The 17,771-nt window shown below is 45.1% G+C and overlaps 1 protein-coding gene and 1 long non-coding RNA gene across 7 annotated transcripts in view; both read left to right on the forward strand.

Annotated features, from left to right (window-relative positions):
* ZNF638 (zinc finger protein 638) overlaps positions 1 to 17,771 on the forward strand; it is a 162,080-nt gene that overhangs the window by 3,329 nt on the left and 140,980 nt on the right. The gene's annotated exons all lie outside the window — the stretch shown is intronic.
* Positions 12,121 to 13,757, forward strand: LOC122742632. Its single transcript, XR_006354942.1, has 2 exons — positions 12,121 to 12,398; positions 13,371 to 13,757. It is a non-coding gene; the product is annotated as an uncharacterized LOC122742632 (long non-coding RNA).

The following is a 17,771-nucleotide window of genomic DNA, read 5'->3' on the forward strand; positions in this document are numbered from 1 at the left end:
TTGGGGGTGGTGCAATGTGGGTTAAGTGACTTGCCCAGAATCACACAGCTAAGGTCAAGTGTCTGAGGTCACATTTGAACTCAGGTCCTCCTGAGTCCAGGGCTGGTGCTTTCTCCACTGCGCCACCTAGCTGACCCCTTTTGTTGGCTTTTCTTAAAAGAAGTATACCTGTAGTGAGCATCCCTACCCTATTTAGAAGGATTTAGAAGATTGTCAGCTCCGTTTTACCTCCTGTTAACAGATGAGGGGTACTGAGGCTTGAATAGTTTAAGTGACTTGTCTAGGGGCTCATGGGCAGTTTTATTTGTGATTCATTCAGTCAACCAGTAAGCATTTATTAAGGGCCAGATGAGTCCCCAGAACTGGGCCAGGCCCTAGGTGGATACAGTCAAGGCCTCAAACGGTGCCTGCTGTCCAGGAGCTCACAGGCTCACAGGGAATGATGAGGCCACATATGACTATATACAGAACTATGAAGGCAGCAGGATGGCTTGCTTCGTCGAGCTCTGGACTTGGAATCAAGAAGACCCGAGTTCAAATTTTGCTTCTGACAGTTAGCAGCTGTGTGATCCTGGGCAAATTCCTTAATCTCACTGCACCTCAGAGTTTTCATTTGTTAAATGGGAATAATAACAGCATCTCCCTCACAGGATTTTTGTTTGGATCAAATGAGGTAATTTCTGCAAAGCGCTATGTAAAATATTGGCTCTTCTTATAAAGAAAATGAATAGATACCTACAAGATAGATAATGGGGGAGAGGGCACTGGCCATGGGTGGGGGGGGGAGGAGGATCAGGAAAAGCATCATGTGTAAAATCCCTGATCTGTGTCTTGAAGGAAAAGCCTTTTGTGGGAAGGTGGTGAGGAGGGGTGCAGTTATGGATGGGAAATGGCGTTGTAGCCCATGTGAGGAGCAGAGACAAGGCCAGATGGCTGGATTGCAGAAGATGGAGGGGAAGGAATGTGCTCTGGGAAGAAGTAGGGCCCACTGTGGGAAGGGCCCTCAATGCAATTGGGAGCCACTGGAGTTGATAGAATAGGGGAGTGACGCAGTCATTTCTGCACTTTAAGGAAGAACACGTGGCATCTGTCCTGTGCGGGGTTGGGCTGGACTAGCAGAGACTTGGGGAGGGTAGGAGGTTGTCGAAACAGTCTATCTGAAGTCGGAGAGAATAGAGAGAATACGAGAGATGTTGTAGAAGAAGCAAGCTTTGGTGACAGATGTGTGGGATGATGGAGACTCAGGAGTGAAGGAGGATACCAAGCCTTGGAGACTAGAGCGGGTCTTTTGGACAGAAATAGGGAAGTTTGAAGGAGGGGAAAAGAGAGAATGAATTTTGTTTGACACATGTTTAATTTAAGGTGTTTGAAATGTCCAGTGGGCAGTTGGTGATGTGGGATTGAATTTCACCGGAGTCTGGGCCTAGAGATAGAGACCTGGGAGCTATTGAGATCAGAATTAAACCTGGGGCTGATGAGATCACTCAGGGGTAAGAGGAAAGAGGGTGGGGTGGGGGGGGGGGAGGGATAATGAACAAGGAGCCTCTTCTCAGAAGGGAGAACCAGGATGGAGGGAAGCCTAGGCAGGAGAGAGATGAGTAAGGCTTCACTATTCAAACTTTCAGGTTCCATTTTGGGGGGAGTGAGGTTGAGTACCAATGAAAAATCATATTTTCTTTCCCTTACAATTAATAACGGGCATTTATATACTGCATTTAGGAACCGCTAGGTGGTGCCAGAGTGCAGAGAGGACTGGGCCTTGAATCAGGTTGACTCATCTTCCTGAGTTCAAATCCAGCCTCACACATGTACTAGCTGTGTGGCCCTGGGCAAGTCACTCAACCCTGTTTGCCTCAATTTCCTCACCTGTAAAGTGAGCTGGAGAAGGAAATATCCAACCCCTCCAGCATCTCTACCGAGAAGATCTCAAGTGGCGTCACAAACGGTCAGACACGATTCAACAACAAATAACATTTACAGGCACTTTAAAGTTTGCTGAGCCATGCTAGTCTCACAACTCTAGGCATTTATTATACTTCCTTTACAGATGACGAAACAGGCTCTGAGAGGCACTGGGGTGCAGTGGAGGGTGATGGGTTTGGAAGCTGAGGACCTGGGGCAGCGTCCCAGCTCTCAGCCTCTGATGAGTTCTGGCTCCTCTAAGGAACAGCCCTAACTTCCTTACCTAGAAGATGGGGGGGGGGGTGTACTCTGAGGTGCCTGATAACTCCAAGTCCGTGACAGACATGGACCGATGGTGGGTACATGTCAGAGGCAGGATTCAAGTCATCCCCTCTGCCCTCCCTTCTCTCAGCATTTTCATAGTTAAAGGAAATTAACGGGGTAAAATTCTGTTGCAACACAGTTTTTGATTTATAGAATTGAATAGTATGGTATCCACTGACTTAAATGACTTTATCATTTTGAAGTGTTATATTGTCTTTATTCCTCGTGAGATTTTTTTTTTTTACTGCTTATTGAAGTATTGTTTTGTCATAAAAAACCACACCTTTGTTGGAACTGTAGTGTGGGAAAATGTGAGGGAGTAACTTTTTCTTGCTTAATTTAGTGAGATTGTAAAAAACTTTAGCTTGTAGCCCTTGGCGTAGGCTCTGCTACTGTGTCTTTCTCCAGTGAATTTTTTGCTGCTGCCAGAGAAGGCCGAATTACTTTGTTCTTCAAGAAAGGCATGAGTTGGAATGTAGGGTGAGTACAAGCCAGTATTCTCCAGGTTTTGACCACTACTGTCGTACCTTATTTGCTTGGAGATTCATTGTTTTAGATGAGAATCTTAGCCGTGTTCTGTGACTCAGGGGCCATGAGTGAAAGTTGCAAAGTAGCTGTGGGTCCCAGGTGTTTGTCCTTCGTTCTCCAAGAGGACCAGTGACATCAGGAAGGTGTCTTCTTGACTTTTAAGTGAATTGGATTTAAGTGAGAGAGGGCTGTGCAAAGTCACCAGCCTCACTCTCTCCTCCAGACAAGACATAGGTCAGTCAGGACAACTGGAAATGGCCCTGATAGAGTGAAGCCCTTGGTAAAGTAGCTCACACTGTTCTAATTGAAAAGACAGAAATATGTGGGGTTAGTAGTAGTAAAACTAGGTGGATTTACAGCTAGCTGAATGGCCAGCCCTGGGGATTTGTTTTGTTTTGTGGGGCAGTGGGGGTTAAGTGACTTGCCCAGGGTCACACAGCTAGTAAGTGTCAAGAGTCTGAGGTTGGATTTGAACTCAGGTCTTCCTGAATCCAGGGCCAGTGCTTTATCCACTGCGCAACCTAGCTGCCCCCAGCCCTGGGGTTAACCTGGGATCTGTGAATTTGATTTTTAAAAACAATATTGTGATAACATCATTTCAGTGTAACTGGTTTCCTTTGTAACTATGTATTTTATTTTACCCATTTTCAAACATTCTGAAAGGATGTCCACAGACTTCACTCGACTGCCAAAGGGGTCCATGACATCAAAAGGTCAGGGCCTGGCCTAGGCCCAAGGAATAGTCAGACTATCATCATTAATGTTAGAATGTCTACTTGGGGAGAAGTCTAGTGAGACATCTAGAGGATCTTTGCTTAGCCTCTGTAGTGTTTGTTGTGGAAGGCAGTGATTTCTCTTTCATTCCACTAACATTTGTTTTCTTTCCTATTCCCCTGCCCTGCAGTCATGGCTTTGGAAGCTTGTTTGGGGCCTAATCTGGTGCTTTCTGCATCTGGGGTGCTTATTTCTTGCTGGCTAGCAGTTGACTGATAAGGAACAGATCAGCAGAGCCTCTCTCACATTCCTCCCACAGAGATTTTACATTAGGATAGCTTAATTAACTTTGCCTTTGAGAGCTAAGGCAGAAGGAGCAGGTGTGACTGAACTAGGGGTGAGGAAGTGGAGCTGATAATCAAAGAGAGATAATTAAAGAAGAGTCTGTTCTTCATCATAGGGGATGAGAAGCCTCTCTCACCTGAAGGTGCCAAACTGTATTTGTAGGAAAAGGGAAAAGAAGAAGCCACTTTGGGCCTTTAAAAGGAGAAAAGAGTTGGAAAATTGTCCAGATTAAAAAAAAAACCCAAGTTCTTATAAAATTATTTTTTCAGTTTTCTCAGAGTTACCTATCTGTCCAACCGATATATGTAGTGAGATGGATGATGGGAATTTTTTGTGACAGTGAAATATGATAGATTCCAATGTCCAATAACAAATGTTAGTGTTCACATAGTTGTCAACTCCAGTATCATAAAGCAGATGATAGAAATACAGAGAACAAAATTTCTATTTGTCGAGGTGACTATGACACACTGGCATTTGTGGATTAGAAGGAGAGAAACAAACACAAGAAGATAGGCCTGGAAGCAGGCTTAGGTCTTGATGAATACAGAGTAAGAAGTTGAGAGGCTTATAGACTGGCCACTTCTCAAGCAAACACCAAGATTCTTTTAACCATGATATTGTTTCATCCTGGGAGTCTCAGAGGTTGGGGGGGGGAGCTTGAGATGGCTGCATTTTGCTTATTATTTATTTGCTTATTTGCTTATTATTCTAGAGAAAATAGCTGAGGCTTGGGAATTGAGAGATTGGAAGGGACCTAGGATCCCTGATGTTGTTCAGTCACTCAGCTGTGTTCCCGTGGACCTTAGAGGATCATATATGTAGAGCTGAGGGCCCTTGTAGGTTGTCATCTTGTTGTATAGATGCAGAAAGTGCAGCATAGAGAAGTGTTTGCATGGAGGGATGCTGAGTGAACGCCCTGTCCTGGACTCCAAATGCACTGACTGGTTTTCCCCCCACTACACCACATTCCTTGTGATGGCCTTTCTGAATGCAGGCAACACTGTGTGTGTGTGAAGGGGCAGGGGCTTATAAAGGAATGAAGTTCAGGCTCCTTCTTAGGGTCCGGGACTTACTTAGGTAGCAGGGCTAAAAGATCAATCAAATAACCGCTGCATTTTAGAAACTGGGGAATTGCAGTCTCATATTTTTTGTTGTTGTTGCAATAGTGACAGGAAACATTGGTTTGCTTTTAAGCAGCATTGCATCGATTTGTCAGGGTTCAAAGCATGTTGAACCTGGTGGGAAATAAGGGCCAGGATAAATCAAACAAGTAGGTCACTGAAGCCCTCCAAGGAGGGGAAGCTTCCTGACAATGCTTGCAGTCCCACTGTGGGAGGCAAGAGTAGCATAGCAAGAAACAATAGCTCGGTTCCAAGGAGCTATGAGGGAGAAGCCCCTGGCCTCATCAGAGCTCTCCAAGCAGAAGCTGGGTGACTATTTGTTGGTTTATTTTAGTGGGGATTTCTTTTCAAGTCTGGGTTGGAGTACGATCATCCCTTCTACATAGCGACTTTCCCCATCTCCGTTTTGATATATCGCAGGTGGGCATAGGCAATTAAATGAGAGTTTTCTAGAAGCTGCAGACGACAAAGAAAAAGTTTAGAAACTCAGACACTCATAAAATACATGTATGGTATTGCATAATATAAACATGTCTTTTAATACCATAATAATTCAGACTTCTCTGGTATGAAGGGACGGCCAAACAATTTTACAGGGAGTACCCCAGTCTTAACCCCAGTGATGTGGAAGGGATGACTGAGCTTGGTCACAAGATCCCCTTCCAGCCAAGAAACGTTGTGGATCTGTGATTGAGAAGCTTGTTCCTGTCCTGCGGTTGGAGGCCCTCCTAGAACAGGCTGGCTTGCCTAAGGGGCATCAGAGTGCTGCCTAATGCAGGCATTTCCATGGTTCTCATCAGGGAGATGACTCTCTTAGAAATTATCAATGGAAAAGTGAGATAAAGACAGTCATGGGGGTCATTTAATGAATTGTTTTATAACTGGGAACTGAAACCTGGTCTCGTATCCAAGTTGAGTACTTTTTTCTTTAGACATTTCTCTCAGCAGCATTGTTTGGGAGAAAATCTTGGTTCTCTTTGTCTTCCGAGTTTTAGATTTGTCCTGGGCGTTTCCCATGTGCTGTGCCCATCAGTATGAAGGTAGTAACGGGGACTAGTGATCCCTAAACGGCTTTAATTAGTGGCTGGCAAGTGAAACTCACTCCATGAATACTCCCCACAGGGTAGTAGCTTTTTGATTATAAAGCACCTCATATTTATGTAGAATTTTGCTTTCCTCACAAAAACTCTTGAGGTAGGAAATTCAAGAATTTTTATATCCATTTTATGGATGAGGAAACTGAGGCTCAGAGTTTAATTTACTTATATATACCTACTAAGTATGACACTTCAAGTGTCCCCACCCTGTGTTACTGTTCTTTCCACTAGCCCATTCTACCTCTTATGTTAGGAACCCATGGGAGTTACCCTTAAACTGGTCGCCATCAGGTAGATGGCTTTGATTTGAGAAGGCTTGATGATACCCACTCTGGTGACCTAAAGGCTGTATACAAGAGTCATGAATGAACCATCGGGGAAAGTGAAGCATGAACTTCCTTAGTTAACTCACTCACTGCAGGGTGGCTCTTGGGAAGAAAGAGAGAACATCTCGTCTCTGCAGCTGCTTCATTCAAAGGAAGGTCGTTGGATGGTGAGAGGCTTCAAAAGAAGGCACGAAAATCGGTGCTGGTTCTCAGTAGGAGGCAGTTAGCAGAACTTGCCAAGGAGAGGTGGATGGCATTTATCTGGGCATGAGAAAAAGAGACCTTTTCATTGACTGGGTGGATTTTCCATTTGCCAGTTTTACTGAGAGGACAGACAGATGCAGGTCAAACAGGTATTTGAAGGGAAAGGTAAAATAGTATCTTCATCCTTGACTACAAATAAACCTGTAAAATGTGATCATGTTCAAAATAAGCTCATGTGTCATCCTTTTCCTTGAACTACTTTCCCTAGTTTCAAAGTAACTCTTCTGGGCAGTGAAAATAAAGGCCCCTGCTTGTTTATCCCAGGCTCTCAAAACATTGTAAATAAGTTCCAAACTTCCTGGCATCATATGCCAAGAATTCCTGCCCTCACCCCATGCATGCACAATTCCCTAAACTAGCCTTCAGGGCAAATTGGACAGTAATCGGACAGTCCATCTGACTGAAGGCCCAAGTCTGCCCCTGCCCCCCAATCTCTTTGGACCGGCTCAGTTTGGCACATGCTTTTGATACAGCCCAGAATCTAGATTGCTTCTAGCCCTTGACGTCTGCCTCTTGGACTGATTGGAGTTTCTTGGTTTTAAACAGATGTCTCCGGTCAGTGAAGAGCGGCTTTGTGCCCTCTTTTCTCCTGGTAGTGCCACCCTCTCCCAGGCTTTGACGCCCCGCTGTTGCCTCTGCCTCCTCCATTGCCTGCCTTGTGTTGCCTTTTGTGAGTAGCTTGTGATCACAGAAAGGTCGTTTGCCCAAACACCCAAACCGACTCATGAAGAACAGATAGTGGTGATAGTAAATAATTTTCTCATTTTTCACAAATTTGAAGCCCTTTTCTTCCTCCCTTGGGTTCAGCATCTGCTGGAAGGGGATCTGCTGAGTGTTTTGAACACAGCACCAAACATCAGTAAAAGAACAACTTTTTTCTAGGAATGTAAAGGAACTTTCCAAGTAAAGGGTCATTAACCCTATCTAGTGAATGAAGAAAATGGAAATAGAGCTTGTTATCAGCCAAAGGGAATGGATTCTAGGAGTCCCGGAATACTCTTGTACTGTGGGCCTTCCTCTCTCCCCCTCATCCCCCTTCATTCATTCATTTGTTACAGATGGTACCTGGGACAGAGGAACGTTCGGTCCACCCCAACATCATTTCATAAGCTGTCTTTATGCCATAAAGTTGAGTTTCAATACTCTTGGAATGGACAAGCATTTTTAAATACTTACGATGTGTCAGGAAGTGGGCTGGCTGTTGGCCAATCTTGTTACTCAGCTAAGAGGCCTTACATTTCTATTGGGGGTTCTTTCTCAAGATCAGTTAGGAGACAGGGGATGGGATGGGGAAGGGTGATAGCAAACAGCCTTTTGCTTTGTGGCTCCTCTCATCTGGTTACTTGCAGCATCAGCTCGGGACCATTTTCTCCAGTTATGCACAAAACTCAGTAAAAGGGGGTGGGGGTGGTGAGGAATCTAGGGTTTCCTTTGCTGTTGCCTCAGGAGCTGCTCTGCCCAGGAGGTTTCTCAATCACAGAGCTAGAACAACCCTTTGCTACTGCTCCTGAGCGCACCTGTCCGGAGGCTTCTGCCTTGGGGCCTGAAGCACTGGATGGGGCTGTGTGGGCAGCAGCATTTGTACCAACAGAGGCCCCTCGAGTGCTGGAATGGTGTCATTGCTCGTGTCTCCAGCACTGCTCACATTGTAGGGACTTAAGAATATTTGTGGATTGAAAGAACAAGAAAGCATTTATTAGGCACTCACAGGTGCCAGGGACTCTATTAAGTCCTGGGAGTGCAAATAAAAAAGCTGCTCATTAGGAACGTCTGTTCTAATAGAGAAAAACAGCATTTGAAGGGAAGCAATGGCCAGGTAAGTGACAGGGATTCTGAGGTGAGCCTAGAAAATCAGTCAGTCATTCAACAGGCATTTATTATGTGCCTACTACAAGCTAGGTACTGTGTTAAGCCTCAGGGAGACAAAGAAGGGTAAAGACAAACACACAAAATAACCCAGACCCCAATCCCTGCTTTCAAGTTGCTCACAGATTTGGGGGGGGAGGGGAGAAAGAGGCAAACAGATAAGTAAAAATGAGATCTGTACAGGGCAGATTGGAGATCATCTCAGAAGGAAGGCCCAAAGATCGCCCCTTCCTCTGTGCTCTCTGCAATGACTGCTGCAGGGCCAACAAATTTGCCTTCATCCTAAATCACCATGACACCATCCCTCCGTATTCTCTCTTCCTTTGAGGCTCTGTGGTCATGGAGCCTGAAATTCCCTTCTCTTGAGTGATGTGCCACCTTATTCTATCACTGATGGTGCCCAGTCATGCCTCCCACCCTCCTTTGCCTTTACTCCTTTGCATATACTGATGAGCAAAGGTGGAGAAAGTCAGGAAACCACGATGCTGTCACGGTCTACCACAAATTTATGTTCTATAACTCTGCTCACGGTGGGCCCTCACTGCTGCCACACTTCCCTGATTAACTCACTGTTTCACTCATCAGGGGCAGCAAAGGTGGCAAACCTGGAGTCGGGAAGGCCTGGGTTCAAATCTGGCTTCAGACGCTTACAAGCTGTGTGACCCTGGGCAAGCTACTTCACCCTGTTTCCCTCAGTACCCTAATCTGTAAGGCGATGACAAACCACTCCAGCGTCTTTGACAAGAAAACCCCAAATGGGGTCACAGAGTCAGACATGACTGAAATGAATAGACAACAAATCCCACTCATCACAGAAGCTCTTCCGAACCTTTCCATCCCTCCTCAAACTTCCTGTGACTCTCCTTCCCTCTGTCTTCTCAGCTGAGAGTGTTGCTTCAAATTTCACTGGAAAAATCTGGGACCTTCACCCAGAGTTCCCTCTTCCCTACTCCTCACTTTACTCCGATGCCTTCCCTATCTTCTCCTTCACCTCTGGGTCACATGAAAAGGTGACCCTTCCCTTTGCCAAGGAAAGTAGTAAGTCAGCAAACATTTAAGTATCTACTATGTGCCAGGCACTGTTGAGCATTGGGGATACAGAGAAAGGCAGAAGACAGCTTACAATCTAAGGGGAGAGGCAACGTGCAGGTAACTATGTCGGAATAATGGATCTGTAGTGTAAACAGAGGCTGTTGCTAGAATTGAGAGGGACCAGGGAAGACTTAGAAGCCTATGGGAACTGAGATGTCTGTTGGCACTTGAAGAAGTCGGCATGGAACAGCCAGTGACGATGCATGTGTCTGGTGCAAGGAAGGGCTGGGAGGCCAGTGTCGCTGGATCTCAGAGTATGGGTTAGGGAGTGTAAAACTTCAAAGGGTGAGGGGAGGGGCAAGGGGAAGCTTGGGATAAAAGGCTTTGAATACCAAACAGAGGGTGTTACGTTTGATCTAGGAGGTGACAGGGAGCCGCTGGAGGTGACTGAGTAGGGGAGTGACATGGCTACATCTGCGATTTAAAAAAATAACTTTGGTAACTGACTTGTAGCAGGCAGACCAATCAGCAGGCTGTTGTAGTAACCCAGGCATGAGGAGATGAGGGCCTGATTGAGGCGGGTGGCAGGATCAGAGGAGACAGGGAGGTGTTAGAAAGGTAAAAGCTACAGTTAAAGATGACAGGGTTGTGAGCCAGGGTGACTCAACAGAAGTAGGGATGTTGGGAAATGGGGAAGGTTTGGGGGAAACAAAATTAATTAACTTTTGGCTATGTTGAGCTAAAATGTCCACAGTACATCCAGTTTGCAATGTCAGATAGGTAGCATCGGAGACTGGAAGTCAGAAATAGATAGAAATTGGATAGATTGAGGAGATCCCCAAGTGAAGTAGTGTAGAGGGAGAAGAGACAAGGGCCCAGGACCGAGCTCTGTTAGCGCATGTGAAGATTTAGCAAGAGGAGATGGAGGAGTACTCAGATAGATAGGAGAAAAACCAGGAGGAAGTAGTGTCTGGAAAACCCGGAGAGAAGAGAGTACCAAGGGGAAGTGTGGGGACTGAGAGCGATCCACAGTGGCCGAGGCTGCAGGGAGGTCTAGAAGGATGAAGATGGAGAAAAGTCCCCTGGCTCTGGTGCTTAAGAGATCATAGGTCACCTGGGAGGGAGCAGTTTGGATGGAATGATAAGAGAGCAAGGAGAAAGAAAGGGAGACGTCCATTGGCAGACGGTCTTCTCACAGTTTAGCCGTGAAAAGAAAGAGAAATGGGGGATGTTAACCAGCAGTGATGGTTTTAGGATGGGGAAGACATGGGCACCTGCTCAGGCAGTGGAGAAAGAGCCAGGAAACAGGGGGAGACTGAAGAAAGGTGATAGAGGGGAGGGGAGGGGAGGAGAGGTTGAGGGCTTATGTAGAGTCCTTGTGTTGGAGTAAAGGCAGCAGTGCGTGGGAAGTCCAAGGCTAAGGCTTAGCCGGGCACAGTCAGTGCTGTGATAAGGGAGCAAGAGCCCTTGAGAAGAGGGCAGTGTAGCACTCACCTGGTTCACCAAGGGGTCAAGATGGGCAAAGGACAGTGTAGACAACATATCTTCTACAGGGCCTGGAAGATAGTGGAGGGGCCAAGGAATCAGAGTGTGGACAAAGAATAGGGGTTGGGATAGCAAGGCACAGGGAAGGGTGGAATGACAAGAGATTATTAGCAGATAAGGACATTTCAGAGTTCATGAACATGGAAATGGGACATTTGTTGGTGAAAAAAGAAAATAGTCTGAATGAAATTTGCTTGAGGGATAGTGAATGATAGTGATAGATTTTTTCGAAATTATATTTTATAATAAAAATTTAGCTTCTCTCCCTGCCCCCATAAACTCCTCCCCTGAATTAAGAATGAAAGACAACCCCCCCCATTACAGACATATATAGTTAAGCAAAACACAACTGGCCAATCCCCCCACCCCCCAACTGCAAAATCTGTCTCATTCTGTCTCTGAGTCCTTTGTTTCTCTGTCAGGAGAGGACAGAGTAGCCTATTTCATCAGGAGTCCTCTGGAATCATGATTGGCCACTAAGATGATCAGAGTTCTTAAGTCTTTCAAAGTTGTTTGTCTTTACAATATTGTTGTCGTTATATCAGTTGTTTCTTGCTTCTGTTCACTCTGCATCAGTTCTTAAAAGTCTTCCAGGTTTCTCTGAAACAATCCCCTTCATCATTTCAGTGGGGTTACAATAATATTCCATCCCATTTAACCATAACTTCTTCAGCCATTCCCTGCTGACAGATGTCTCCTCAGATCCCTCTTCTTTGCCACTTCAAAAGGAGCTGTAAATATTGTTGTACCTCCTTAGCTGCGGTTGGTTTTGCTTGGGAGTACACCTTCCCTTAATCTCTCCCTCTCTCTTCCCCAACCCCTTCCCTCTTCTTTTCTATTTCCCTGTTGAGTGAAATATATTTCTGTACTCAGGTGTGTGTGTGTGTTCTTTTCTCCTCTGACTAGTTCAGATGAGAGTGAGGTTCAAGTGTCAGCCACTGCCTGCTTCCTTCCTGTTTGTATAGACTTCTTGTACACTCCTGTATGGGCAATGCTCTTGGCCAACCTTCTTTTCCTTCCCCCTCCCCTTCCCTCTTCCCAGACTCACTCTCAGACTGTCGAGTTAGGCTCTCTCCCTGACCCTAGATGAGGTGGAATAGAGAGGAGACACCTGTATCATCTCCCCATAGTGTAATGGAACAGCTGATCCTTGTTTAGTCCTTTGTGACTTTTCATTTGTTGGTCACCTTTTTATTTCTCTTCAATCTTGGGTTTGAACTTCAGAGTTTCTTTGCAGCTCTGGTCTTTTCTTCAGGAATACCTGCAAGTCCTCTTTTTCCATGAAGGCCCATGTTTTCCTCTTGAAGAAGGATTATTCTGAGTTTTTCTGGGTAAGTTTTCTGTAAGCTTATTTCCTGTGCCTTTTGGAATATCAGATTCCAAACTCTGATTCTTTTATGGTGGCCACTAAATCACGTCATCTCAGCTCTGGATCCCTGGCGCTTGCACTCTTTTTTTTTTGGCCCCTTGTATTTTCTTTTTGACCTAGAACCTCTGAATTTTGGCTATAATGTTCTTGGGAGTTGTTCTTTTGTGGTTTCTTTCAGGAGGAACTATTGTATCCTTTTCTATTTCAACTTTGTCCTCTGGTTCTAAGAGTTAGAGGCAGGTTTCTTTAAGATTTCTTGTAATAAGATGTCTAGGCTTTTTTTTGAGGGCGGGCAGGGGCAGGGGTGTCATTGAGTTTAGGTAGTCCAATAATTCTTACATTTTCTGTCCCTGATCTGTTTCACAGGTCAGTTTTTTTTAAATATATGAAATATCTTACATTTTATCTTATTTTTTTCCATCTTTTGACTTTGTTTTTAATGTTTCTTGTTGTCTCATAGAATCTTTGGGTTCTATTTGGTCCATTCTGATTTTCAGGGAATTGTTGTGTAGGCAAAGTGTTGGGTTGTTTGTTTTTTTTTAACCTTGAGCTGTTAATTCAGTTGAATCTGTGCCAAAGCTGTGTTTGTCTCTAAGGCTTTTCATGGAGACATTTTGAAGTCATTCTCTTCTTCTAGGTTTGTGTCTTGACCATCCCTGTCACCGTGATAGCTTTTGGGGGAGAGATTCTTTTTTTTTGTTTTGTTTTCTCATTCTTCCAATTTACTTCCTGACTTCTGACTTGATGTTAGGGCTTGGCTCTGCACAATTCTGGAGGAAGGTCTGGGCTAGTCCTAATTCTGCTTTCTGGGTCTATTGAGTATTGTGTTATGCCAGGATCTCAGGGAGAATTCAGATATCTGTAAAACACAGCATCTGGCACATAGTAGGTACTTAATAAATGCATATTCCCTCTTTGCTTATTCCCCTTTCAGTGCTGTGTGATCCAGGACAAAGCCTGATTCCTGCACCTCTAGTCTGAGCTCTACAAGTTCCTGATGGGCAACAATGGACCGCTACTGGATGCAGACCCTCTCAGCCAGCTGCTGCTCAGAGGGACAGAACGTTAGGCCTCCCTTTGACTTAGGATTCCTGCCCTGGTTATTCCTCTGAAGCCTTCAGTCAGGGCTAAAAGCCATAACTGAGACTTTGCCCTTCTCCTTGAATCCGAGCCACTGCAACTGGCTTCTGAACTTGTTCCCCTCTCTCTGTGGACTGGCTTGGGTACGTTGTCACCCCAGATGCTGGGCCCCACCTCAGTTTACCTTGGATCTATGACTTGTCTCTGAGTAGTGGGTAATAAAGCTGTCCGTGGTGAGGTTGAAATGCCTCAGCATTTTCTTGCCCTGTACCCAGCCTCTCCCTTTGTGCTCCTCACTCCACCCATCTTCAGTGTCCATAGATCTCCCTGTCTGTCCTCCTATGCCTAGCTGGGCTGGACCAAGGTCTCACTGATTTTTTTTTTCTAGATTTCTCCATCAGGATTGAGTCTGGTGCATTTTCTAGATCTCTTAGGAGGGGTGTGTGGAGAGCCATCTTGGCTCTGCCTTGGCCTAGTTCATCTTTAGGTGAAGAAGAACCCTAACCTTTAGAGCTCTGTAGTCAGTAAACATTTACCAGGCACCCGCTCTATACCAGGCACTGAACTAAGCCCTGAAGTTCTGCCTGCCAGGACCTTACAGTCTAATGGAGGGAAACAGCCCTGCAAGAGGCATGATGGGGTCCTGCTGGGGTGGGAGAGGCTCTGAGAGGCCAGGATTTCATGACTGATTTACTGATCTCATCTTGCAGATGAGAGTTCTGGAGAACAGCGAGGGAGGGGAAATAATGAGCTGAATTCCCTGGTTGTCCTTCTCTGCTGAGGGTCTGGGAGGAGCTTAAGAATGCCCACCCCCACCTCTCCAGCTAGAGGGAGAGAGGGTGAAGCCCCAGGGGGCCTGAGGAGGAGGAGTTTCCGACATGATTGCATCTTGCAGAATGATGTGATCTGGAGATGTGAAATCCAGGGCGTTAGGGTGGGAAATGATGAAGCTCAGTGAAAGTCAATGGGCTCTTTTGGGAAGGAACGAATTTCCCTCACTGGAGGTCTTCAAACAAAGACTAGAACACCATTCTCTCCCTTCCTTAGTCCATCCTCCATGCAGCTACCAAAATAATCTTCCTAAGACACAGGTTGGACCGTGTCACCTTCCTAATCAAAGGCCTTCAGTGTTTCCCTATTGTTTCTGGGGCCAAATATGGCCTGGCCTCCAAAGACCTGCCCAACCAGGATTCTGCCCATGGTATTCTCCTTCACTGTATGTCCTAGCCCAGCTGGGCTCCCATGTGTGACCTGAGCTTGGCCTTTTAAGTCTAATCTCCAAGACTTTCTGCAGACTGTTGTTCCCTCAAGCCCCAAATGCCCCCTTCTCATCAGGTCTTTTAGAATCTTTATCTGCTGGAATACTTGGTGTATGTGACACCTTTTCAGTGATGCCTTCACCTTCCCTTTGTTTGGACCAAATTTAGTATGGGGAGAGTTAATTGGGCGGCTCGCCATAATATTGGAGTTCAGAAAATAATGGGAGACCTCTAGGTCCAGAGTTTCCTCCCTTCCAAACTGCCTTTTAAAATGATTCCTCCCAGGCCAATAAGAAAGGAGATTAACAGCCTCTTTTCCACAAACAAATCAGGTTTTATTAATGGGAACAAATCTACAACACAAGGGAAGTTAATAGAACCAGAGACAACGAGAAAGGGAAAGATAGATGCACTTCCCAGATGATTAGAATCTAAATCTCTGGGATAAAAAAGCCCCTGGGTACCTCAGATAAACTCTGCTTCCTCAGATAATCAGACCAGCTTATCTCAAACAAAAACTGACTCAGACCCTAAACTTGCTTCCAGCTCAGCCTAAAGAGCAGCCTCACTTCAACCACACAGACTCATCACCACCTGTAGTTCTAAGGAGAATCAGCTGTGCAGTGTCTCCTGGTTCGGTCAGAAGGTCTACCACACACCCGCTTCTCTCTCTCCTCCTTCCTCACTCTCCTCCTCTCTCTCCCCCTTCCTTCCTCTCCCACCCAAAGGGAGGTTCTTAGCCATGCTGAGTCTTCAATTGGTTCAACATACCCCCTGGGCTGTCCCCATTATAACTTGGCCAGGCCCTGGGGTCATGGAAACCCCCAATCACAATTAATTCCTTACACCTTATTCCATGCTGCCCCCCAGCCCCTCATGTTGCTGTTCTTTTCCTCTTCAGATCACCTTTAATTTACTTATGTGCATTTGTATTTTATCTCCCAGTGGAATGTAGACTTGGAAGGCAGGGCCTCTCAATGCCTTGTGCAGAATAGGTGTTCCATAAATGTTTGTTGAATTTAGTTAAATAACCTGTTTGTACACTTACTAGCTGTGTGACCCTGGGCAAGTCACTTAACCCTCATTGCTCTGCAAAACAAAACAAACAACAAACAAACAAACCCCTGTTTGTTCAGCCTCTGTATGGTTAGGCTTCATGCACGTTGGTTTTCTTGGGATGTGAGCTCCTACGGGGCCAGGAATACATTGGATCTGCTTTGTCAAGGCTCCCCTACAATGATGTCCACAGATAAATGTGAAGCAAGGCTCTTTGGTGAGGATGATCACAGTAAATAATCAGAGATTTCACAAAAACAAGTAAAGTTTGTTTACAAGAAAATAAGACCACAGGGAGCAGGAAAGATCTTTGCAAGTTGTGAGAACTAGGTCAGTTTTGGAAGCTTTGAATGGGCCTTCCCCAGCCAAGTTACTTGGTGACTAGGCATCGATGGCACCCCGCTTTGTGATGTGGGATATTTGCCAGGCTGGAAGGGCTGCAGGAGGGGCCCGAGGCTTGGCAGGAGAAGAATAGCTTTCTTCTTAAAGGATGCGGTCGTGGTAGGAGCTCTGTCTGTAGTGGGGGGGGGCTTTTTGTCATCGCTTTCTAAACTTTTCAATGACTTTAAAATGATGGTGATAATGAGGACAATGAGGACACTTATGTAAATACTTCGAGAAGGGGTTTCTTTTTGGTGTCATAGGCAGTTGTACAAAGTCTATGAACTCCTTTTTAGATTAAGTTTGTAGTCATTGAAGAAAATAGCAAATTTCAGTCAGAGGTCAGTGAAAATAAAGATGAACTTTTTGCCTCATTCACGTTCATAGACGTTCTGACATCTCTCCACTGACCCCAGGCGAGGGACCCTTTCTTAAGAGCCCCTGCTCTAGGGGCCTTTGTCAGATCAACATCCTTTCCACTAGTACAGATCATAATACTTCTGTTATTGATGACTGAAAAGCGAATTGCCCTGGGCCCCCTTGGTAGGACAGGTAGCCTGCCTACTTTTAACTCCACTGACAGACTTAACAGTCTATCACCAGCTTCACATTTGCAGTCCTTCCTGCTTGGTAAGATCTGCTAAGACTCTGGCTAACCTAGCAGGGCTGCCATGGGCTTCACAAATGTGGGCTCACCTCCATCCTCATTGAATCAGGAATTCTTAATAGTATTTTTTCCAGTTATTTGATATATTTTATTTCCCCCCACTTACATGTCAAAACAATTTTTAACTTTTTTTTTAACAGTTTCGAGTTGCAAATCCTCTTCCTCCCTCCCTCCCTCCTCCCTGAGGCAGCGAGCAATCGGATATAGGTTCTACATGTGCAATCATGTAAAACATTTCCATATTGATCATTTTGTACAGGAAGACTCGAATAAAAGAAAAAGAATGAAAGAAATGTTAAGGCTAAAATTCTAGCTAAACTATCTAAAATATCTAATGAGTGGCCGCCAATAAATTATAAGCTTTAGCAAGACTTAGGCTTTTAAGCATTTATTAAGGAGAATAAGGATTTGGTAAAGAGAGAGAGAAAGGTCTAGATTCCTCTATCTATTAAAGGCAGAGCGCATTTCTAGCTCCTTTCTCCACCAGAGTCCTCAAAAAAGAAAGCGAGTCAGAGCACCAGGCTCCCCCTTCTTCCTCCCACAAGCAAACTTCACTTCCTGACAACAAAGAAAAGAAAGACGCATGGTCTTGCCCTCAGAGACCTTCACCTCATGGCAGAGCTTTTCTACAATAAGTCTCCAGCAGGTGGTGTCATTCCAATCATTACAGAAAGAAAATGAAAAATAGCTTGCTTCATTCAGTCTGTATACAAACAACATGCTTCATCATTAATCCTTTGACCCTCATTGCCCCACCAACAAACAAAAACAAACAAACAAAAAAGAAGTACTGGCTTTAAAAATTGTTTCCCAGCTTTCTGTCTCCCTTCTAATTTTGGATGCATTGCTTCTGTTTGTGCAAAAACTTTTAAATGTAATATAGTCAAAATCA

Source organism: Dromiciops gliroides, chromosome 2 (assembly GCF_019393635.1).
Source record: "Dromiciops gliroides isolate mDroGli1 chromosome 2, mDroGli1.pri, whole genome shotgun sequence".
Classification (NCBI taxonomy): domain Eukaryota; kingdom Metazoa; phylum Chordata; class Mammalia; order Microbiotheria; family Microbiotheriidae; genus Dromiciops; species Dromiciops gliroides.